This window comes from Toxorhynchites rutilus, chromosome 3 (genome assembly GCF_029784135.1).
Source record: "Toxorhynchites rutilus septentrionalis strain SRP chromosome 3, ASM2978413v1, whole genome shotgun sequence".
In the NCBI taxonomy this organism is placed as follows: Eukaryota; Metazoa; Arthropoda; class Insecta; order Diptera; family Culicidae; genus Toxorhynchites; species Toxorhynchites rutilus.
In genome coordinates this window covers 41,720,213-41,745,958 of record NC_073746.1, presented here as the reverse complement: position 1 = coordinate 41,745,958, position 25,746 = coordinate 41,720,213, and the positions used below count along the sequence as shown (strand labels likewise).

General features: G+C 37.9%; 1 protein-coding gene and 1 pseudogene across 5 annotated transcripts in view; both read right to left on the bottom strand.

Annotated features, from left to right (window-relative positions):
- Nucleotides 1-25,746, bottom strand: part of LOC129778241 (protein sickie) — a 475,861-nt gene that overhangs the window by 217,404 nt on the left and 232,711 nt on the right. The window lies entirely within an intron of this gene.
- Nucleotides 20,824-21,943, bottom strand: LOC129778247 (60S acidic ribosomal protein P0-like; annotated as a pseudogene).

The window sequence follows — 25,746 nt, the reverse complement described above, 5'->3', positions numbered from 1 at the left end:
GTTTGCTCATTTTCGATTCGTATTGTAATGGCCGTTACATATTCGGGGAAATCCGGAAACCAGTTACACTTTTTAAATATCTACGTTCCATGTTTAAATTCCTAGTCCTTGATGCGACATCAGAAAATTATACGAACTTCCATTCTTAATCCGATATTAATACCATGTATTCATTTTCATTCAGATTTGAGGTTTATAATTTCAGATTTCTGATTGCAAATATAGTTAAATGCTTTGGTTTAAATAACAATATTTTATTTTCACGAGGGCAATTAGTTTGCATATTAACATAACTGACCAAAGTGAATTCTGGTTATAAACTCCAATTTGTTTCAATATAAAATATTCCCAAAAACTTTGAACAGTTGCAGTTGGAGTGATATCTCCTATATTTCCATTTTTGGTTAGTATCTGTGCGTCTTCAGCCCTCCAAAACCGTCAACATTTCTCCGTGGAAATCCGAGCCTCTTTCGATCGTTAAAACCACAAAACAACAGCTATAGAGAACAAGTGGAACCGTTAAACTCATCCGCGTCCACAATTCAAGCCCTCTTGCACTCTGGATCGAGTCATAGTGCACAGCCGAGCAGAACTAATGTTTTCACACTTGTCACTGTGTTGTGTTTACGCTTCGTTGATATGCTCCTGCTCCCCATTCAACGCTCGGAGTCATTAGCTGAAATCCGACCTCTGAGTGCGCCCCAAACAAAGACACTAAGTGGTGGTGGGAACACTAAAATAACATAATCGGCTCGGTACTGTTATAGTTGAGACGAAAATAAAATAAAAATAAAATCTTTCACTTTTGGATTCTACCGTATTTCGTTTCTGTTTTTCAAACAATAGATTGATAGTTTTATTTCATTTTGGTCTTCCACGTCTCCCGATCGTGATAGCCGCTAATAAATCGCTGCTTCTCACAAAAGTGGCATTCGGTTGCATTGCGCCACTCTCGCAGGAATTTCTAACCGTGTGCTGCTGCTGTTGCAGCACAAGTAGTAAGTGGCTGCTGAAAAGTGCATGAGTGGGCGGATTGGATTTATTAGTTTTTCTCGCCACGGTAGCCATCGTTTGAACATTTTTTTTGTTTGGTTTCAAAAATAGAGGCCATTAGCATAGCGAGCGAATGACCGCCGAGCGGAAATCGAATTCAATTTTGGCAAAAGCATTCGTCGGCTTGGACGCAGCTGCTGCCACTACCAAACCGGGATCAGAATTTTGCGAAAGTGCGAAGCGAGAAATATTCAAATTATGGCTTGCAATAGCGTAGTCGGCACAATTGACTTGACCTTTGGCTTAAGGTGAGCCATAAATCCAGAGCTGGGTAACAACAACGTCAAATTTCTTGACTGTTGTCACGTAGCCACATAAAGGGCGATGTTAACAACCCACCGGAGAACCATCGTTTCGTAACGAGCCAAACCAGAAATACAATAAGCAATTTCACACACTTTTTCGAGCCATTGGGAAATCATAGGAGTGCACAGCTATGGCGCTCGCATTGGACCGCGGGTTACGATGGCGGAACTGCCGTTTGCGCGCGCTGGACGAAATAAAATCCGTAATAAAGTGTCGATTGGATTCGACCGCCGGTTGCCATAACAGAAGCCGGAGTGTGTCAATTTAATTACAAACACACATACACACTTACTCGTTAACTACGGCTCAAACTAGGCGTTAGAACTGTGGTGTGGAGTTCAGTGGCCGCCTCCGGTTTTTTTCATCTCCTCTGGCGCGTTATGACGAGAACCGTCAGAGGCGAATCGAAGCGGTGCAGCTAGCGGAGCGCATCATCATGAACGCACACAACATCAACAACAAAAGTGCTGAGGTGTCGCCTTTTTCGGATGACTCAAATTTCAGAACCACTTCGGAAATGGAACCGCTGCCACAGCTCATTAAAAACTTGTTACCGTACGCCTACACGTGCTCCAAGGATAGGCCCCAGAAAAAAGGCGGTTCAGGAGGAGAGTCAGCGAGGAATGCATCGTGTGTACCTCGCGCCTCACAACTGTTATTATGCACAAAGAACTATCGTACAGTAAAAACACAAAAGAAGGACAGGCAGAGTCGTCTGAACGTGGGCTTACTCACCGTTGACTCGGGTTAAGCCCTAAAGGAAGCGTAGAACATTGTACTTTCGAGATGCTGTCAGGAGTCGCTTTTCATCCTACTTCTCTAAAGTTGAAGAGATGAAGGATGGTGGCAGGTCATGCCATATTTCCATTCTGCTGGCTCTGTGCGTTGCGTTCGCTGGGTTTTGTATGTTTGTATTTACGATCACCAGGTCGCTGAATGCATGTAATGTCTCAATTCACGTTAAACACAGGAGGGATAATAATTCGATTCAATGCAAAGCACAGAATGTTTTTTACTTGCATATCATTGCGAGTTAACAGCATCATAATTTTGAACCCTTTAAGCATTAGTTTTATTTTTTTTCAAAGTATTCATTATTTCAGATTTAACATGAATTCTCTAATATCTTCATTCATCTATTGAACTTGTGAGAAATTTAATGAGTGAGTGTTCCTATACCAACCCTCTTTAATGGATCTCAGGAATGGAGCTGCCCTCCGAGTTTAAAGTAGTGACAAAGAAAAAGTATCAAAACGTTCATTATTTGGATGTATTTTTTCTGCACCTTCAATTCTAGAGTTAAAATTAAACTTGCACTTTGAGTGCTTCAAAAAAGAATAAAATGCTTTGTTTACAAAATACAAAAAAAAAAATGGTAGAAAATTACAGTTCAAAGAGTCGACTTAGCACGACCTTCCTCTATCTGCCGCAAATAATCCATTTCGAAATAATTTTGTTGAAACATTACAGACTATCAGAAAACATATTTCTATTCCTAATTTAAATATCATACAGTCGAATACATATTACTCGGAATTACTAATGTTTATACATCGATTGAACTTCTTGCTGTGGAGGCGATCTGGCGTAGTGGTAACATCCATGCCTCTCACGCTAAAGGTCACGAGTTCAATTCTCACTCCCGACATTCTTCCAAAAATGGAAGTAAAAAGTGACGAACCAGCCAAATGAGTTGAAAATCACTATAATACAGATAAAAAAATAAAAAAAAAGAACTTCTTGCTCATAGCAACGAGTTTTAAAAATTTATTTTTATAAAAATGGATTTCTGTCTTTCTGTCTGATTCTTATGGACTCGGAAACTACTGAATTGATACTGAATATATACTGAAAATTGGTATGTAGGGGTTTTTGGGGCCGGGGATGGTTTTCGTGATAGTTTGAGACCCCTCTCCCTCTCTAAGGGGGGGCTGCCATACAAATCAAACACAAATTTCTACATTACTCGAGAATTAATAAAGCAAATGAAACCAAATTATGCATGTAAAGGTTTTAGGGTGCAATAAATGTTTCTATGATGGTTAGACTCTCCACCCCCCTCTCTAAGGGGGGGGGGGGCTGTCATACAAATGAAAGACAAACTTCTGAATGGAGAGGGGTCCCATAAAAAAATTACACATATTTCAACCAAAAATATTCCAACCAAACATGACAATTGAAAATTTTCGGAAAACTCTGAAGGAGAAAGGGAAAATTGGGGAAATTAAATTCCCATATGTTCTACAATTACATAGTGACAAGTGTTGTTAGTCCATTTGATGTTTGCGCTAACGAAATTGACCTTTGTTCGAAACTGGAAATGGATTTTAATGTGATGAAACGCACTCCTATATCTTCTTCTATCTATACCGATAAAAAAGTATCGCCGAATGTAATTGTGAATATGGTGTTTTCCCGGAGGAGTGTTCGGTAGAGTACTCGACAACAATCACTTTGCACAGGGAGACGGTGAACTGATCAGCTTACCACTCTTGTTCTGCCGACGAGACTGCGGCTGCAACCCAAAGGATGACCACCAACATTGCGTCGAACAGTGCTTCCAACTGCATCCTATAACAACTAATTAAGGGGGATGGTTACTGATAATATTAAGCCTTGTGTTCATCACAGTAATGATAAGAGCAGAACTCTAGGAAGTAATTGTCAGATTTAGGGCTGTCTTTATTCTATCATATTTTCTGTATAAAACATTTATTCCTGTAACGGAGAAACATGTTATTTGCAAATGGTTGAAAAATCTTGAACGAGAATTGTGTCAGAAAATAATCTGATATTATAATGATGAGTTTTGTTTGAAATACTAGGAATTTTATAGTAGTAGATAAATTCAACGCAGTCGATTAGAAGATCAATCAATGAACAGTTCTGCGATTGGACCCATGAACTTGTTCATAGTTAGAAAACATGAATGTTTGAAGGTATTGATAACAAAAAAACAAATTTTGGGCGGGACGAAGTTTGCCGGGTCAGCTTGTATGGAATAAAATAAGAATCGTATTTATTGCTTTTTATAAAACGACTCATTAACAAATGTCCTTCTCTATATAAAAAATAAATGAAAACAATTCATTCAGCGCATTCAGCGTTTCGATCTATTGAGTTTTCAAAAAAAAAGGACCTAAGGCAGCCACAGTCACGTTCGAGGATCAAAGAAGGTTTATGTGTAAGACGAGGGTTTACACTGCTTCAATATCGGCCAATCCGTTTGGTGAAAAACCCATTACGATAAACATGCATCTAGCATGTTCATTGTAGCCTTACCCATTTCTGCATAACGGGTATACTTCCGTGAAGGCTTTAACACTCAAAAATACTATACCTTTCCAGTAACTTATATTTCGGATAAAATGTTATATCCTATTATGTCCTATGCTAATTACCATGGGCGTCAACATGGTCCTATGGTTTAAAACAAGAAAAATACTTCTTTCTTCTCTCTATTTCTAAATTTCATGTTTGCTATTTCCGATCTTCCAATTACTGATTCTAGATTCTAGACAGTACAGTGCTCAGATTTTGACTCGGACTCGTAATCCAGATTTAAACAGAAAATCAAATTGAAATTTCGGATTTAGCACTAGGATTTAAGCATACAGATATATATCCGGTCTCATATTTCAAACAAGTTGAAACAACAGATTTGGAACCAAATAACAAGTATGCTTAATTCCGAATTTAAATGATGCAACGAATATGTTACCGAAACTCATCTTCCAAATTTGGCATCAAACTTGCGGTTGCAGAGCCAGATGAAAATCAAGATTTACGTTCCAGATTCAGAGTTTGGATTTAAATGACAGAACTGAAATCCGGATTTCTGATTGTGATTACTGATTCAAATTCTCGATTCACATTTTACTTTTGAATTTTATTATAGATTCCAGATTCAGCCTTTAGATTCATTATCAAGATTCAAACCCAGGATTATGAATACCAAATTTGGATTTCATATTCCTGATTTAGGACTCTGATTTAAATTCCACGTTAAAAGAATTTTCAAATACCGTTTAGATTTCTTGAGTCTAATTATTTAGCGTGTTGGAATACCAAATGAATTTTATTCCGTTTCATTTCGTATTTCCGATTATAAAGGGTGTGTCACATCAAATTGCATCACGGAAAAAACGCTGTAGAAATTTAATTTTTAGGAATTATATCTTCAGCTTTCGCTTATAATCAGATAAGAGTGTATAGATCACGTTGGCCATGCTTCACTGTCAATTTTTCGTAAATTTGGAAAAATGTCGTCGAACGAAAAAGAGCGTCGTGAATTAATCCTGTGCACTCATTTCGAGAATCCGTAGTTGTCACATCGGGACATCGGAAAGATGCTGGGAATCGTCCAATCCACGGTCAGCAGAGTACTAAAACGATACTTCGAGAACCTAATCATCGACCGGAAGATGAAGAACGGCAAAAATGGATGCTCCGTCAGTGAAAAAGATCACAAGCGCGTAGTTAAGCAGTTTAGACGTAATCCGAGAAGTTCGGTCCGGGATGTCGCCAATAAGCTGAATTTGTCAAGTTCATTCGTCCAGCGGACCAAGCAGCGGGAGGGCCTGCGTACATACAAGGTTCAGAAGGCTCCTAACCGCGACGAAAGGCAAAACATGGTGGGGAAGACGCGAGCCCGGAAGCTGTACACCGAAATGCTGACGAAGCCGCATTGCCTGGTAATGGACGACGAAACCTACGTCAAAGCGGAATTTCGTCAGCTGCCGGGCCTGTTGTTCTTCTCCGCAGAGGACAAATTCAGCGTTCCGGAGGAGATTCGCAAGCAGAAACTATCCAAGTTTGCCAAAAAGTACATGGTGTGGCAAGCGATTTGCTCTTGCGGAAAGCGGAGCGCCCCCTTCGTGATGACCGACACGGTAAACGGGCAGGTTTACCTTAAGGAGTGCCTACAGAAGCGCTTACTACCACTATTAAAGCAGCACGAGGGCCCGACCATCTTCTGGCCGGATCTCGCTTCGTGCCACTATTCAAAGGACGTGTTGGAGTGGTACGAAGCCAACGGGGTCACCTTCGTGCCAAAGGAAATGAACCCGCCCAACGCACTTAATTTATATTTATATGCCAGATAAAAGGCCTTTAATGTATTCCTAGTAGCATGTTCTAGAATATATAGAATTTTTTTTTTATGAAAAAATCTCCAGCCAAAACCGGAACCAAACTCCAAAACTTATAATTACGGATTGAAGAATCCAATTTTCCAATACTGAATCACGATTTCGTGTGTTTAGATATCGGATGGATTTTATTCCTTCCATTTCAGTTTAAGGACTTTAAAGCCAAATTTCAGTTTTAACTATACAAAATTTGCATGCAACATTTCGAATGCAAATGACAGATTTGAAAAAAAAATGTATCTGTATTCTGAACATGAAAAATGTGGATAAATATTACGTTTTCAATTTACAAATTCAGATTCGGATTTCGAATCAAGATCAAAACAGATTCAAGATAAATAAAGTATCTAAAAATCGAATCATATAGTTCTCAACATCTCAACATTCTGACTTCAATGACAGATTTGGAACTTGAATTGTTATAACATATTCCATGCTCAGAATCCGAAATACGGATTCAGATTAGGATCTACATTTTAACTCCGAAGAGCAGATTCTACACCAAACACTCAGATTTCACAACTGGATCCAAATGCATATTCAGGCTTTTAGATTACACATTTGCTTCTTAAATTTCAAACTCTAGAATCCTTTATCCAAATCCACGATCCAGCTTTCCAAATTTAGACTTTGAATTCAAAGTTCGAATTCAAAATCAGGAATTTGGATGTCGGATATTGGTTCGCGTTCATTTGGTTTGTTCCAAATCTCTGATTGAAAATAAGGATTAGTATTCAAATTCATTATGCATAGCAGATAAATATAACAATTTCAAATTCTACTCGGATTCCGAATCAAGTTCAGAATTAGAACTGGTGCATAATTTAAAATTAAAATATAGTTCTAAATATAGATTTCACATCTAAATAGCTGTTTTGGATTCTAATTACAAATTGTATGCCAAAGACTCAAATTCTTAAAGCGGATCCACACTCGTATTCATAGTTTAATATTTCATCTTCCCTTCTAAATGCCGAATTCTGGGACCTCTAATTCAAATAACGGATTTTAGTTTACAGATTTTGGATTCCTGCTTCGTAACAGGCTCTGACTTCAGAATTGTGAGATGGGTCCGCGTGTTGAAACATAGAATAGACTCCCTTCAAAACTGAACATTAGAACCTTCATTAATATACGAAATTCAGATTCACACTCTAGATAAAGTTGTGCGGATCCAATTTGCAGATTGCGATTCGGATTTTTAATTTCGTTGCTAAAATTAGTGACTAGATTTCAGAATTCAAAATTAAACAAAAAAGTTCTAAATAGTAGATTCTCGATTCGAATACTGGATTTCAAAATTGATACAACAGATTTCGAAATCATATTGGATTGAAACCATATTAAATCATATTAAATCACAAAATTAAATCATATTTAAACTGAATTTTAGAATACACGTTGAGTCTATTCTAAATATTTGCTCAAAACCCAGATCACGGTTCCAAATTTCCGAATATTGCGAATTGCGATTTATTGCGAATTCCATAATTTTGCGTATTGAACAACGTGATAGGGTTTGGAGATTCGAAATTAAAACTCGAGTTCTAAACTAAACCTTAGATTCCTGATTCTGATAAGAAAACCAATGTCATACTATATGAATCTTGTTATTTGAACAGCATTTATTCCAATGAATATTTCGATTCGAACTCCAGATTCAAATTCAAACCCAAATCCAAAAATTGATGTTGAAGACTCCAAATTTAGAATTTAGACCCTGAAGTAGATCTGGTTTACTCAGGATTAGTAGTTCTAAGGTGAAATGTGAATTTCCATATTTGAAGCTCAGACTTCGAATTCAAAATCAGGCTCAATTTTAGACGCAAATTTCGTGATCGATTCTAGGATTCTATTAATGTCACCTCTTTGAACCTTGAACCTTTGAACCTGAATGTCCCTCGAGACACTTGTTCCAGTCATCTTCTAACTTATGAATTCCATCCCTGAAATGAGTATCCAGAAGACTACCATAATACCGCATCCACCGTAGCTATTACCGTATTTCTATGAAAATCGTTCCTCTCGCATACGTTTCTTCAGGTCTGAAAACATCCCAATGTCAGATGAAGGAAAATCTGACAAAAAGCATGGATGTGTAACAATGCGAACTTTGACTCAAATTCACCTATTTACGGATTTTTTAGCCAGTGTAAGAGAGTGATGAAAAATATGGTTACTTCTGTAAATCATGTTTCCTTTCATGAATTTCTCATCGAGATGGTTAAATCGGTTACAACAATCACCTGAATTCAACGCATTTGGAGATAATCCATGAACAAAAGTCTGTTTGTATACCCGAGTGGCCTACTCTTTCGTAGTCATTTTATGGATCCAAAATCGTGTTCTTTGAAAAATAATTTAAAAACTAGCCGGAAATTCGAAAGCGTTATTAGAAGACGACACTGTGAACGATTCACGAGTCTATGGTGATCGAAAGTAACGGATGAGTCATAAGTAGCAGAACTGAATGTTCTCCTCTTTGTGGGCATTGTTCGTGCTAAGTGTGATTTCGTTTGTTTACTCTTATATATGCGTCACGCTTCGATGCAACGAGATTCTCTGAGCAGCGCGAGGATGGGCATAGCAACACCATTCTCAGAAGGCATGCCATGTAAGTTTACCCTCGAATTTGATGGAATGCTGCTTGTTGCATTAGAAAGCAGGTACGAGTATAATCGCCTTTTTTTATTCGTTACATTTTTCACTTGTTTCACTACTTCCACTATATATGTCTAGGAAAAATACATAGGTAGAGATATTTTCTTTTAGTTTGTGTATTCGGAATGAAGATCCATAACATGAAAGAAAAGATATATTTATATATATATATTTTTTTATTTCATTTCAAAATCTTTCACTTTTTCACCCGTAACCTTGTAATAGGTTCCTATATTGAAATGTTAGACGTAGTCCCACGTCAAAAACTTCTTTATCAAACGTGTTTGAATTTACTTCCGCTACTTATGAAGCAGCCGTTAATGACATCGTCGGAGCAATTCCTATCGATTCTATCGATATCGAAACATTATGCTCGCTTCACGGAGCAGTGATCCACTGATGATGTTGAGTGAAATGAGGACAACATACTCGAGTGTTTCTAAAATAGTTGTGTGTCTAAAATCTGTGTGGTTTCCAAATCGAAGGCAGATCATGACTAAGCAAAGAAATCGGTTTTCCCATTCTTTCTTAAATATGGTATTATTTCTATAACCTTATGAAGAAAGCTATTAGCTCTCCTAAATTATTTCCCGAAAGTTTGGTATCGTTGATAAAAGTGCTCTTTTACGTTGTATCGTATTAGTGTCTTGTTCGCTGACGAAGATGCCAAAAAAGATTCAACGCAAAAACGTACGTTTTGGGCGTTTTCGCATATTGCTGCGCTAAAAATGCGCTGAATGACATTTTAAAATATAAAATTTATTACACCGAATACAACCATAAATTACTTATTGATATTTAAATTATAAAAATACCTTCGTTAAATACTTTTTTTTAAACTTGAAATTGAGAGATGATTTTTGTTTTTTATTAACAAGTATTCTTTCTAAAGTATATGTTTTCACAAAAAGCATTTCCACGCCAATTAACGGTTCGACTACGAGTGGCTCCTATTTGAAAGAAGTGTTTCACATGCATTTAATTTTGTACGGGTGGAAAGATTTCTTCGACTATTTTTCTAAAGGTATGGGTATTTTAGCATGAACTTTATTGAAAAAAAAATAGTTCAGAAACTATTAGTTGTGTAGAAATCCAACACTAATGAGGCTTTGTGAATAAAATAAACTGAGACAAAAAAATCTGGATAAAATTAACACTACATTTTGAACAACTCAAAAAACGATAATTTTGCCATACTAGGAGCGTGGAAATTGGAGTATTTTCAGAAGGGAGAAATTTAAAATAAAAATATCCGATCTTAGACAGATTTTATATACAACCAATAGTTTCCAAGTTATTTATTTTTGAATATAAGCCATTTTAAAATGAACGTGTTTTAATTACTCTTGAGTAGAAAAAACTATCCACCCGCGGAAAATTATCAATTCTCTAAGACAGCGGTACTCAACCTTTTTCCCTTGAGGGCCACAAACACGTGTTAGTCCCGGGCCGCAAAAAAAATTGGTAACGATTTCTTATGTTTTCACGATTGTTACAAATCATTTCTCAACGTTTCATACACGTAGTAGCGTCCGTGGCCATAAGCAGTTGTTTAATTTAATTTGTTGTGCTAATAAAAAAATAAATAAATTTTAATGAACTATTCACTCTAATAAAAAAAGTTTGAACCTATCCTTTTATTTGCCTTGTTTAGTGCCAATCCCTTGTATTCACCGGGAATAATAATTTAGAAACATATAAATATACATATTATAGTTTATTAATTGTTAAGATTTTACATATTCAAATTTACTACCTAATAATCTTTAAATTACTTATATTAATGCATAAGTACAGATTAACGTTTAGGACCTTATTTTCAACAAGCTCATCTATCAGTATGTATAATACAGCAATGTTTGCGCTTTTGTTTCCAGCAAGTAAAACAGTATAAGTTCTTCTAGTAGTCCTTTTTTTCTATACATTTTAATGTTTTAATACTGTTTGATCTTTCATTAAGGTACTATTTTTTTCTAATGTGCCGCTCCAATTATTGCCCCTGCAGGACGTTATCTAAAAGTTTAATGAGATTTTTGATACTGTGAACAATTTTCCAACGCTTTATCAAGTTCTGGTTTTTTGCCGCAAGCCAACCTTATTACATCATCCAGATGGGAGTCTGTAAGTTTGTTTCTGTAAACATTCTTTGTGTATTTCATTTTAGAAAAAGACGTTTCACACAAGTAAGTAGAACCAAAGAATGTTAGTAAAATTAGAGCACTTTTTTGGACACTTTGATACTTTTGGGGAACCGTGCTCCAAGATTCTATATATTCATTTTTCTCTCTTTTTTCGTTAAACAGAGCTTCTAGATTGGTGTCGTTTTTAAAATCTATAAACTCGTCGAACAACTCTGAGTAATTACAATCTGCAACTGTAGCCAGCTCGGAGATTATGGTTGTTTCTAAATGCTAGGAATTTTCTGCAAGTAACAAAATTTTTTTCATTTTTCTTAGATCTTGGAATGTTTTTTTACAATTCGTCCATCAGTGCAGTTATATAATTACATATTGATGAGCAGATGTCGATATCGTTCTCAGTAGCCTTTATCATAGATGGAAAATTTTGTAGCCGTTTGTTCTTTATGTCTTCATGATAAATACTTAGCTTTTCCTCAAAAGCAAATAATGTATTCGCCATTTGTGAAACTATGATATTTTCACCCTGCAAACTCCGATTGAGAATATTTATTTTCCTGTATATCAGATAGAAAGGCTAAAAGACACCACCATCCGCTATCTTGCAATTCAGGATACACTTTATCATTTTGCTCTAAAAACAATATTATTTCAACCTCAAAAAACCTTTCCAAAACTTTGCCTCTACTAAGCCATCGCACTGAAGTATGTAACGTAACGTCATTATAATCACTTTCCAGCTGTTCCAGAAGGCTTTTAAATTTTCTGTGGTTCAATTCTTTTGCTCGTATATAATTAACAATATTTATAACAGTCTTCATCACAGTTTCTAATTCTGTATTTGCAGCACGAGCCATCAAATATTCTTGGTGTATAATGCAATGGAATGTAATTAAATTGGTGAAATTATATCTTTTTTTAAACAACGTAATAAATCCATTTTCAGACCCAGTCATTGAAGGACAGCCATCCGTGCACACACAAACGATTTTTTGTATTTCAATTTCATTGTGTTCTAAAATATTGCAAATTATATCAAGGTAATCTTTGCCTCGGGTTTGACCTTTCATTGGAAGGAATTTCAAAAAAATCTTCAAAGATTAAGTTGTTTTCTGTACAATATCTAACGAATACTGAGCATTGGGATGTTGCTGAAATGTCCGTGCTGGAATCGGATGCCAAGCTAAAAAACTTGCAGTTTTTCAGATTATTTATCACATTATCGCTAATACATTTTGAAATGTCTTCAATACGCCTCATACATGTTGAATCAGAGAGCTGCAGTTTTTTATATCAGATAGGCCCTTATACCCGAATACACTACACGTGAAAACAATGTGTAGTGAGTACAACGTTATTCCGGAATACACGCCACTGTAAACATTTGGTAGAATTCATTAGCAATACAACGAGTTCATCCACCGATGTTGTTCTGGTTTACACTTCACGCTCTTTTTTGTGTAAACAGCGATTCCTCGAGTTCATCAGAATCGCCGATCATACACTCTCCCAAAAAGTTGGTATATATGACGAGCTTTTTGGTAAATGTTACAAATACTCAGTAAATGTATTACCAATACTTAGTAAACATATTACGCGATAACAATGGTAAATAAATGTCAAATCGGCCAGTATAACCCAGTATAAGCAGTCGGTTCAACGTTGGTTCAACATATACCCTAAACATGTTATGTTAACCCAACCTTTATGCATATATTGTTATGAACTTATTGAGCTTTTGTATGTATCTTTATTCATTTATGGAACTATCTAAACTATCGACATCTGATCCTGCATCGATTGGGTCTGATCCATGGCTACAAATTAGAACAAAATACGCAATTATTACTACAAATAGCTACGACAGACTACTCAATTCTCACCATTACCATCTCCCAGGACCAGCGTGTAATTACTTCTCAGCCAAACACATTCGGGAGATATCACGAAGCTGACAAAACCCAGGCGGAATTAAGTGAGGCTTAATCCGATTGATCGAACCACCGATCACAATCGTCTGCAAAACGTTTATGAAGTTGTCCTTGACCAAATCCAAAAGCATAAAGGCAGAACTAGGACTCGACAGAGCTCGATTTTGTGTATCGAAGTACCCAGATTCCTTATTCTTAAAGTAATGTCTCCGCATTCTCCAGCAGCAGACGAGCACAAATCATTGCTATCCAATATGTATCAATATTAATTAAAGAACATAAATTGAATTGATTTTCACGAATATTACTTACCTGTCCCGAATCTGAGTGAATACGACCTTCTTCTGTGAAGAAATAAATATTGGAAAGTAGTACCGTGCAACTCAATTAACAACTTGGTAATTAGACTAATGAAGTTATATTTACATTTTCCTCCCGGTTGCCAGTAATGACAATCGTAGAAGTTACTAATACCGCGAAGTAAAATGAATCCATCGTTGATAGGGATGTGTATTGCATCTGACATTCATTTTAAACAGGCGCCACAAGATGCTACGAACACCCCCAAATATTGGGCGCTAGATGGTTAGACGCATCGTGTAGGACGAACTACGAGCCTCCAATGTCGAGCGTCGAATATTCGCGTTGGAAGGTAATCCGTTCGTTGTGGATTACCTTCCAACGCGAGTCAAAGGATTTTTGTCATTCGTTGATTCGACACTTTATTACATCCGATACACCACTACACAATTCGTCCGAATCTATCTTTGACAGATTGGTTTGTTTACAAGTTTTAGATGATGGAACTATGAAATTGATTCATAAAATTCAAAATATTCGGCAAAATATTGCAGTTTAATAATGTCGATTTCAAGCATTTTTAATTCACATCCCGATTACAATTGCTATGGCTGCAATTTCAATACTCGCATCATCATCCAGTTTCCTAACGTTTTTGATGGTAAATAAAAACAATAAACATTCGATCCAAATTCTCACCGATTGTTTGGACCGATTGCATTGAATCGAACATTCACTTCACCGTGTAGCAGCACATTCGTCACAATCAAGGCGCCTAGAAGTATATCCTAAGGTGGGCCAACTTGCTAAAACCACTCTTCAGCCATCTTGGAAGTCTACTTGTGCCCAAGCTCGCTCGTGATCAGTCTGTCTCTTTCACGCTTCAAGCAAATAATTCCCCTTCTGCTTTCCTCCGTACTGTTTTCATATACCGCTCCCTAACCAACTTAGTGATGAAACGGCCTCACCGTAAAATATACTTCTAGGCGCCTTGGTCACAACATTTGTCGATTCATCGAGTCAAATGTTTGAGTCCAACATTCGAGTGAAACGTTGGACGAATCGTGTAGCGCCCGCATTACAAACGATTGGTAATATTTACAGAAAATTTGTACATTCTACTGTTTGCATTACAAATGATCTGGAAGCATTTTTTAGTAATCCATTTTCTGGGTGTATCGACACAACTCGAGGATAAACAAAACAAAATACAACTGACGCTTCTTTTACGGTGGGTATAAACTAGTGATATATTCATGTGAAGAAATATGATGAGATTTATAGAAATCGCATCAACCGTTTACACTAGCGCGAACTTATATACTGAATATATTCACATTTTCAGTGAATTAATTCACCTGAAGTAGAACTGCATCCAACTTTAGTGATTTCCCACCAGTGAGAAATTCACCAGCGTTTACATATGCCTGAATTTATCCTATACATAGTGGTTATATATACCTCGAAGAAGAGTATCATACATATTCTCACCCGTTTACATCTATTTCCGTGTGATTAAATTTATCTATAGCTATAGATCTCCCGAATGTAAACGCGCCATTAGTAACGACATTGGAAATGAACACAGGGTCATTTTGGTATCCACTCCACATTCTACACGAAGTTCATTTCTACACTTCACGATCGGTGGAAACGCAAAAAAGTGAAGTGAGATGTAAGTGTAGTGGGAACGTAAGTGTAAGTGGATACGGGAATAAGGCCCATAGTATTTGTTTTTTATTGCTGAATTTATCAGAAAGTACATTGACTGTTGTTGCAATGACCTCTTTAGGAAAATCAACTTCTCACTACTTAAGGATGACCCAGGAGGAAACGTTTCGTTGAATGATTTGTGCTTCGTTGCAAAGTGACGAAAAATGTTGTATTTCTTTAATATAACACTCTCTCGGCATATTAAACAAGTAGCTTCGTTGTTTTTGTTGGGCACAACAAAATATTCCGTTTCCCACTCGTCTTGGAATAGTCTATTTTCATCACACATTTTTCTTTTATTCTTCGAAGACATTATTTCGAAATTGAATAACAATTTCACACTAAACAACACTATTATCTGCAATTTCCCAGGCGAGAATAGTTTGTTTTGACCTAAGGCAGGATACGTTAACAGAGAGATCGAGTTCGCTGTCAATTTAACTGCTGATTTGTTGATTGTGATGACCTCGGACAAGGATAAATAAACAAAACGGCGTTTTCAACAAATTGTATAGTGTTGCCAAAAAAACAAGAACATGAATAATATTCCAATACACACTCATCTAACATTTTATGGATGTAGTCCGCCAAAACATTATGTACAAGAACAACAGATAAAATAATTTGTTGAAAAATATGCTGTATTTTGTGGAACCATGGTAACTAAATGTTTTATGTATACATGACCAGCATATGTTAGTTTCGCTGGAAAATAATCGTAAGAAATTTTACAAAATTTGGCAACGCTGACATCTCGTGTTGTTTAGCTTCCCGGTTATTTGCATTTGGGCGGAAGAAGAGTAAGAAGCATCGTATCTTGTCACAATGTAATTTACCAGTTACTACAGGTATGCTATAACTTTAGCATATTACACTAAAATTACTCACACAAGAAGAACTTCGAAGATTTTGCACAATAAATTTGCTTCTCATCTACTAGTACTAATGCGAAGTATTTTATAGCATACTAGAGTAACTGTCAATGTGCGATGTTATTGTCGTAGGTGTGACACAGTTGTATCATTTAAGCAAATACAGAACAAGCCAGGACCGGCAAGTGGACCCCAGGCGGGCCAACCAAAAAGGCCCGGCGGGCCGTAGGTTGAGTATAGCTGCTCTAAGACAACTACGCGAGCAAAGATTCATTCAAAGCAAAAACATTCGAAATTTCGCATATTTTCAGGTCATACCGGTTGGAAAAACTTCTAAGCCTCATAGTTCCGAAAATGTTCGGTCAAGATTTCAGAGATTTTCAGTTTTTTTTTGTAATATAAACGCATCTCACGCGGTTTTAAATTTTTTACGCGAACGAAAACAATATAACGAAATTACCCAATTATCTTCAACGCCAATTTTAGGGTGTGTCTAGAACGAACTAATTGCAGCATACGCTATTGTAGACATCATACGCACAAGCAAACTTTTATTTTTCGTACCCAACATAAACATATAATGCAATTTACCTCCTCACATCCGGCGAATTGGGCAAACTGCGGCATTTCCTGCCCTTGTCGCTTCGCGTCGAAGACGACGAATTACCCATCCTTCACTGCAATATTTCACCAACGCCCACGCACAGTTTTATAACTACCAGCACTCATTCTTTCATCTTCCTCAAATTTGAATGATGACACATCGCGCCGAATGGGCCGGAAAACTACTCCTGCTAGTGTCGTGGGCCTAATCACATGCACGAAAGAAGGATACACAAAAAAAAATCTCATCACATCACAATATTTTTCTCTTTCGACATTCAACCATCATCGTTGTTGAATGCTGCTGCACTCCACCGTCGCCTTGTCCCGCTTTTAGTAAATGAAACTATTTTTTCCTTCGATTTCACTCGCTCTCACTCTCTTCCACGTTGCGGGTTTTCACGATTCAGCAAACTTTTGCACACATTTCAATTACCATCCTGGAAAAAAACAAGAATGACACACCCACACAAACACATCATAACCAAAAGGAGCCAGGAGAAATACTTTCGTTGTTTACGGGCTTTCACTTAGTTTCATTCATTCCTCCGAGTTATCCTTGGTGACAGAATGTTTCCTCACTCGCTGTGGTTTTATTCGCTTTGTTTATCACGTACTTCATGTAAATCATACAACTTTTTAGTTTACACAGACGCTCGGAAGGATTCCATTGGATGCCGGTTTATAGTAGCTTATATTCTCCGGTGGTGGGGAGGAAAGTAAGCGTTTCTGAACATATTGGCCGCTATTTTCGGGAGGAGAAAACTTTCCACTTGATTAATTTATGCTAAGTGAACAAAATTGTTGGGAATAATTCCCATTCCCCGCCCGACAAACCGCCAAATCTCGAGCGCGTTGGGATAACACGACTTCACATCTATCGGCGTCAAACGACGGGTGCAAACGATGGAACACGTTTTTGACAGCTGGCCAGACAGAAAAGGCAATGTACCAACAACAACCGAGCAAAAAAAAAAATACAAACTAGATCATATGTAAACACGGGGCAGAGAGCTCTGGGTGCTTTCACTATTTTCGAGTCAACCTATTCATCAAAACCCCGCCTCGCGTGACTTCCGCTAGTCATACGGTTAGCGGAGATGTTTGGTTCCAAAACTAGAGAGTCGGGCACACAGTCGGGTCAATTAATCAACGAATTCCAAATCTGTCAAGTGAGTTCAGTCTAGTGTTTTGACAAATCTTCAACGCTCGCGTCGCACATCGCCGCGCAGTTCAATGTTTACGAAAACGACGAAGGTCACGCATTGGCCGGAAAACCGGTGCCTTGTTTGAACAAACGCACTTGAGTTCGAGCGTGGTTTGGCATGCAACTCGTGTTTGACTTAGCAGCAGCAGCTCTTGTTAATCGGTATTGTGTTCAGCGGTTGAAATGCCTAATTATCGACATCCAGCTGATGCAGTCGATTGTTGGCTGTGAATGCAAAACCGGCTTTCGTTCGGTCGGCAGGTGAACGATTTGCACCCTCCGTCTCTATGGCCAATTTGGGAATTCAGGTCAGCCTGCAGCGACTTTGAAACATGAGACGAAATTAGCGCTAAAATCTGCACATGAAATCTGCCGCGCGTTGATTATCCCTCGTGCCGCGTAATTGCTAATGTGCGATCGTAGATCCTTGGAGCCCCTTCGAACCGAACGAATGAAGCAGCAATTCGCTTCTAATTACCTTGCCGAGTAAGCTTATCTCGAATAAAAGGATTTCGTTCCACATTCCTGCAAGCCGATATCCTTGGGGTTGACACGCGGTTAGGCTTGGATTAGAATCAACCCCCTTTTCCCCCGCCGACTGCTTCGCACTGTTGCTATGATACGAGCCTTCGAACCGAAATTGCATTTCCCCCTTCGGCAGCAAACAGATATGCTATCAGTTAACCGCACACAGCCATATTTCCGGGTTATAAATTTGACACGCACTACCCTGGCTCCCTTCCGCTATTTTCGGTACAACCAGTCAGGCAGAAATGTTGACAACTCCCGCTACCTTTAATCGAGGGGGAAGAAGCTCATCTTGGAGGCATATTTGTGATGGAGAGATTTCCGTTTCACCCAGAAAGGAGCCATTTCCTGTTCGAGAGCCGTTTGCACTATGTTATGGGCGTTGGCCGTTTGTTCGATTCAAAAGTGAGTGAGGACCATTAGTTGAACAAAAGAGGACAGATAAACTTGCAAATTATCGGACCCTTCTTTAGAACTAATAAGGGATAAAGTTTCATTTTTGAAACCTTATGTTACATGAATCGAATGAATTTTAACCTTTATAAACTGCTGAACTGTGACTTGAGTTCAACAGTTTGAAACTCTCGTTTATCCATTAGCTCATCACTAAGAACTTATGTTAATCATTTTAAACGCCCATAGTCGATGACCACTTCTGTCGAATTGCGATTATCTGATATCTGTAAGATTACCGCGGTGGTAAGATAAGAGAGGAACTTGGAGAATTTATCAGTTTGTAGACACCAGCTTGTTTTTACTTTTTCTTATCAATCTTGATAATGCGCGTAATTTTACAGAAAATGTGTCACTGAGTCACGGTTCTCACGAAAACTGTTCGCTGCGTGAAAAATGTAGTACTTTTTCATCTAATTAATTTTTCAAAGCTAGACGTATTTTTCACGGCATGTACCTCTTAGGAAACATCATGAATAATCAACAGGAAAAAAAAATAAATAAAAATCAGAAAGTTGGTTTTCAATACACGACCGTATTGTTAACATAGGATTCTGAACGTATTTTATTCGATTCACCTTTTTATTACTTTGGATATTATCTTTAAAAGTAACCTAATCTGATAATTAATACTAATCAACTCAGTAAACCTTTTGTTGGTCCTGAAAAGGATGGATGGTGTGTGTTGTTTTGTCCCGATATTTTCATGGCCATTAGAAAAGTAAACAAAAAAAAACTTCAAAATAAATATTCAGCCTTAAAAAGGGCTATTGACCGCTCGCTGGCAAGAGTGATACTGAAAAAGAAATCGAAAAATACATATATTATTCTCTCGCTCGGTGCAATTGCTGTTCCAAACATTTCCTTACTCCATACAGTAATGGCGCAATATTAAATATGTGTCCCTAAAAGTCTCAATTCAAAGGCATTGAATGTTATTAACTGATTAGATCGACATGAAATTTAAACATTTTGATGATTTCTGAAAAAGAAAAGAACTTGATCTGGACTTGATAGGCCTTGCGGTCGAATAATCGTGTGCGTGCTCTCTGGTCTTGATGTTTAATTGATAATGCATTCTAGTTTTTTTTGAGTTTCCTGGAGTAGGACATAAGAAGCGTGCATGAAGCATAAATCTGTTTTCCACATCGACATTTATACATTCTGTCAAATATATACCGGGAATTTGTAATCGTTAATCTTCTTGCTGAAAGTTTTTCAATTTTTTTAAAAGTTAGTACTACTGTTTTAAATGTGTGAGAGCTAGCACGTGCACGAAATATCCCTCACGAGACCGATCGTCATGTTTTGGTTGATGTTTTGAACATGAGAGAAGTCGCAGCACGACTAGTGCCAAAAGAGCTGAATTTTCTTCATATTGGAGGCGATAATATAAATTTAGATGATAAATTAAGCATTTTCATTGAAAACACAAATTCCTGATATTTGACAGAATGTATATGTTTGACAGAATGTATATACGCTCGCAAATACAGATGAATTATTATGACGTTTTTCCGCGTCAAGGCAAAACCTCACCATTTTCATATGTCGATTGGATTTGATTCGAACGGATTTTACAACGGAGTACAAAGATCGATCTCTATCGAACTGTAAAATCATTCGAGTTTCAAATCCGATCAGTTTCCGTAATATCGGTGGAATTTTGCTTCAATCAAGGCCCGACGGCACTGTATATACGATATCATATTCCATATATTGGGTGGCATATGCTGCGCCTATCGAGCATATACATGCAAAAGTAACTGGTTGAGGATATTCCTCTGATGGGATTCGATTCTACTACGTTTCAAACTTATCTAATGCTTATTGATAAAGTAGTAGACTGAAAGCTATAACGAGATGGGTGCCAATCAGGAATAAACAAACTCGAACCGTGCTAACTTCTTAATCGAAGAGACCGAAGCCCATATCATCATTCTCCTACTCAGATTCTTCCTTCTTCTCTTCCTTGGCAACGGCTGCAGCTGGAGCAGCGGAAGCGCTAGAAGCTGCTGGAGTAGCAAAGGCGGCAAACTTGCTCGGACCCTTGATCCTTAACGGTTTCAGCTTCCTTGAACTCAACCTCGGTGACGGCAGCGATGGCCAACAAGTAGCGGAAACCGTTGGCAAAGCTGTTCGGACTCCAGCCTGGAATTTGACACGCAGATCCTCGGGCTTGATGTCCAAAATATCCGCGGAGAAGATCGATCCCGAATCGTTAACCAGCTCAATTTGCAGACCGTACGAGAACGGAGAGATTTTCAAAATTTTGAGGGTGGAGGGAGGGAGGGTGGTTTCAGAAGCACCGACTTTGTCTCCAGGCTTCAAAATGGGCACATCGTTGATGATTTCAATTTTCTTGGAACCGAGACCAGTGTTCTGAGCCAGAATCACGACCTCCAATGGTGCAATAGCTCCGGCATTGGCTGGGGCACGAACTTTCCATCAACTCGTCACGAACTTCAACCAAGTCATCCATTATGCGAAGCCGACATTTCCCTTAATATGATTAAGCAATTGCTCCAGGTTCTGATACTCCTCGAAATGACCACTGATAGCCTTACGCATCATGGTGTTCTTGCCCATGAGTACGATGGCCAAGCCGCGCAGAGACATACGAATGGTCTTCATCTGGTGCAGTGCTCTGTGCTCCCGTGGCCGAGTAGTTAGCGTTACACATTATCATGCCGGGGTTCGGGTTCGATTCCCGTTCTGGCCGGGAGATTTTTCGTCAAAGAAATTTCTTCCGATTTGCACTGAGGTCACGTGTATTCTAGAGCTGGCCACTCCAGAATACCTTCAAGGCGTGTTATTCGGCATACAAATCTCAACTAAGTACTACTAATAAAAAAGACGCAAGTAAAACTACGTTGAGAAGGCAAAAGCTCCACTGGAAACGTTAGTGCCATTCAAGAAGAAGAAGCATCTGGCACGATCCAACCGACGATGAAGCATACTTGTCGAGCAGTTGCACGATTTTCACGAAGTATTTCGCTTTCCATGTAGTTTTGCCCTCCTTACACATCCTGGCATAAATAGGACTTCCGGAAGAAATTTAAGAACAAAGCAAATACAATTTCATAGCTGAGCGTCTACAGACGGAATCGGAGTATCGAATTACAGCTTAATCGAATTGATGAATAAAATCGGGGTATCGTATTTTATTTGATTTTAGATATTTATTTTTATTCATTTTAATTCGACATCATCCGACTATAGGTCTTAATAGTAAAAGAGACTTAGGGTGGGAAAAGCCACCTTGAGCAAAGGTTAAATTTTAACTCAAAGCGGTATAAAAACCCAATATACTCTCACAAAATAATATACAAACGAAAATAACATCAAAATTGCGCAATTAACAAAAATTATAACAATGACAACAATATTATACTACGCATACATTTCACAGTTGCACATAAAACAGTCTAAAACATGATATTAGGCTGTCAAAAAAGTCCTGCGGTATTTCCGCGAGGTGTCGTTGTAAGCGCGTAGTTCTAGTTGTATTCATTGTATCGAGTCATACTATAGCTTGTTGGAAAGGTATTTTTGCGCGCTATAATATAGTCCTTGACAGTGTTTTGTTTGATTAAGTCGTTCGTGAGTTATAGTGTCGCAAATATGGAGCAAAATAAAGAGAAAATCCGACATATTTTACAGTACTACTATGACAAAGGCAAAAATGCATCTCAAGCTGCCAATAAAATTTGTGCAGTTTATGGACCCGATACAGTTTCCATTTCCACCGCACAACGATGGTTTCAACGTTTTCGTTCTGGTGTAGAGGTCGTCGAAGATGCGCCACGCTCCGGAAAGCCTGTCTTCGAAAATTGCGACAAAATCGCTGAATTAGCCGAGAAAGACCGGCATAGTAGCAGCCGTAGCATCGGCCAAGAGCTGGGGATAAGTCATCAAACCGTTATTAACCATTTGAAGAAGCTTGGATTCACAAAGAAGCTCGATGTATGGATGCCACACACGTTGACGCAAAAAAACATATTTGACCGTATCGGCGCATGTGAATCGCTGCTGAATCGCAACAAAATCGACCCGTTTCTGAAGCGGATGGTGACTGGCGATGAAAAGTGGGTCACTTACGACAACGTGAAGCGCAAACGGTCGTGGTCGAAGCCCGCTGAAGCGGCTCAGACGGTGGCCAAGCCCTCATTAACGGCCAGGAAGGTTCTGCTGTGTGTTTGGTGGGATTGTCAAGGAATAATCTATTACGAGCTGCTTCCCTATGGCCAAACGCTCAATTCGGACCTGTACTGCCAACAACTGGACCGCTTGAAGGTAGCACTCATGAAGAAGAGGCCATCTTTGATAAACAGAGGCCGCATTGTCTTCCATCAGGACAACGCCAGGCCACACACTTCTTTGGTGACGCGCCAGAAGCTCCGGGAGCTCGGATGGAAGGTTCTTTTGCATCCGCCGTATAGTCCGGACCTTGCACCAAGTGACTACCACCTGTTTTTGTCCATGGCGAACGAGCTAGGTAGTCAGAAGTTAGCCACAAAAGAGGCCTGTGAAAATTGGCTATCCGAGTTTTTTGACAATAAGGAAGCGAGCTTCTATAACAGGGGTATTATGAAGTTGGCATCTCGTTGGGAACAAGTCATCGAACAAAACGGCGCATATTTGACTTAAAACAGATGATTGTAACTAATTTTATGAACAAATGAAAATTCAAAAAAAAATACCGCAGGACTTTTTTGACAGCCTAATATATAATTGAATGACATCATATACGATTGCGATTTGATCCCGCTTTTTTATACCACTTAGAGCATATCCCAAGGCATAACAAGTAAATTTCCAAACCCCAAATATCCTTCACTGATTAGGAATTGAACCCATTGCCTTTGTCAGCAGGAACCTTGAATTTTCAAATGAATTCCCGCTTCACTAGATACCCGATAAAGGTCTGTTGATGCGATTGTTTGATTGAAGTCCGTAGAGTTAAGCAAACCTAAGCCTAATTCCAGTCAATACTTCAAACCCTACATTCCACCATATTTTATCTTTTCACAAGTCGTACGTTTTTGCCATCGTGTGCAAAACGCTGCCTAGTACTTTTTCTATTCACATTTGATTTTTCGTCAAAATGTGATAGAAGTTAAGTATAGTGGAGACTATGTTTGCAACGCTGCATTCTCTTAAAGTGGTTTTTCACGGATAAATCACATGTTTTGAATCGATTACCATTTCTTGATATGTTTCTTCAATTTCTGGAGCTAATTTGGGAACCAATATCAAACCTCAATTTTCCATCAAATAATGCTCATAAATTTTACAGTTCATAAAATTGTGTATCTTTCGGATGTAGAAAATCTGGTATTTACTATCGACCGATATGATTTTTTCATATTGTTCTGCGATTCGTTCTTTGAGACCATGCTGCTTTCTATTTTCCTTACAGTCAATGTAAAATAGCAGTATGGTCTCAAAGAAACCTTCAATTCACTTCATCAGAAACTACTTTATTCACATAGATGTCTTTTGCCACATATAATGGTAAGAGCCTGACACGTGTAGATAAAAGACTACTTTTGGAGTAAATCAGTTGCGTGCAGCGAGAAAACTTCGTCCAATCAGCTGTTCGTGTGCATTTATTGGAACCGAAAATACCTTCTCCGAAAAAAACAATCTATTGCAACAACAGATAATGAAAATTCATTGAAAACATCTCTTCAAACAATCCCTTAAGTGACGTGTTTACTCGCCGTTTTAGCGCACACCATTAGTCATTCATCAGTTGTTGAAGAAGATTGTTTTGATCCTGATTCTGTTGATTGCAAAAATGAAGCCAGACTAAATAATTGCAAGAGTCCCAAGTAATGGTATAATGAAAATTAGAACAACGTCCTGAGATATCTCAACAATTGCCGCAGACATCATGAGTAGGGTCAGCATATCGGCATTTATAACACGATGAAGATATGTTTGAAACTCGGTAGTGATTTTTCAAAAATCAAATATACCCGGTTGATGGCCCCTCGAACATTTGATCCACTGGTATTGTATTACCGAAAATTGGCATTTACTTGCATCAAAACAAAAAAATATATCATTGATCATGCATTAAAAGATTTTATCTCTGTTGCTACTCAGGAACAATATAAAGAACATGCAGGAGCATCAAAATCAGCATCTGAGAAAGATGCTATCAATGTTTTGTACCATATTCGTCTACCAGAAGCTTTAAGCATTTCAATTTAGCAATACACCGGGTTTTTTATAAGCAGTAAACTATTGTCTAATAAAATGTGTGTGTTACGATCATCGTTTTATGAGGAAAAGTGAAAATTGTCAGAAAGTAACATGGGACAACTTTGCGTAGAACGGCAATGTATAAGACTCAACGTGTAAAGAATTAATTGAAAAGAGTGATGAAAAATAATTAGACTTATGAATTAGGCTATCTGGAAAATTTACACAAAATTACCGTATCGCAGCAATACATTATGATTCTGTGGGTAGCGCTAAGGCAAAGCCAAGTGTACAAAATAGCATTCAATTTCGTTAAAGTTGAACGATTTGTTGATGTAGTTGGTATTTTTCAACTAGCTTTAAATTTGTTATTAAGGAAGGTATTCCTCATAAATGTAGGAATAATTCAAAATTCAAACGAATACACCGAAACATATTTTTATTTATGTATAAATTATAAAAGAAAGTTCATATTTGGACTTCTTGCATTAAAATATTGTAGATTTTAATATTCTTCTTCTTATTCTTCTTTTTGGCTTCAAGAGGTGGCTTCAAACTATGCAGCTCATTCGCCTCTATTTAATATTCTTCCAGTACTAGGTTACACGTTTTGGGAAC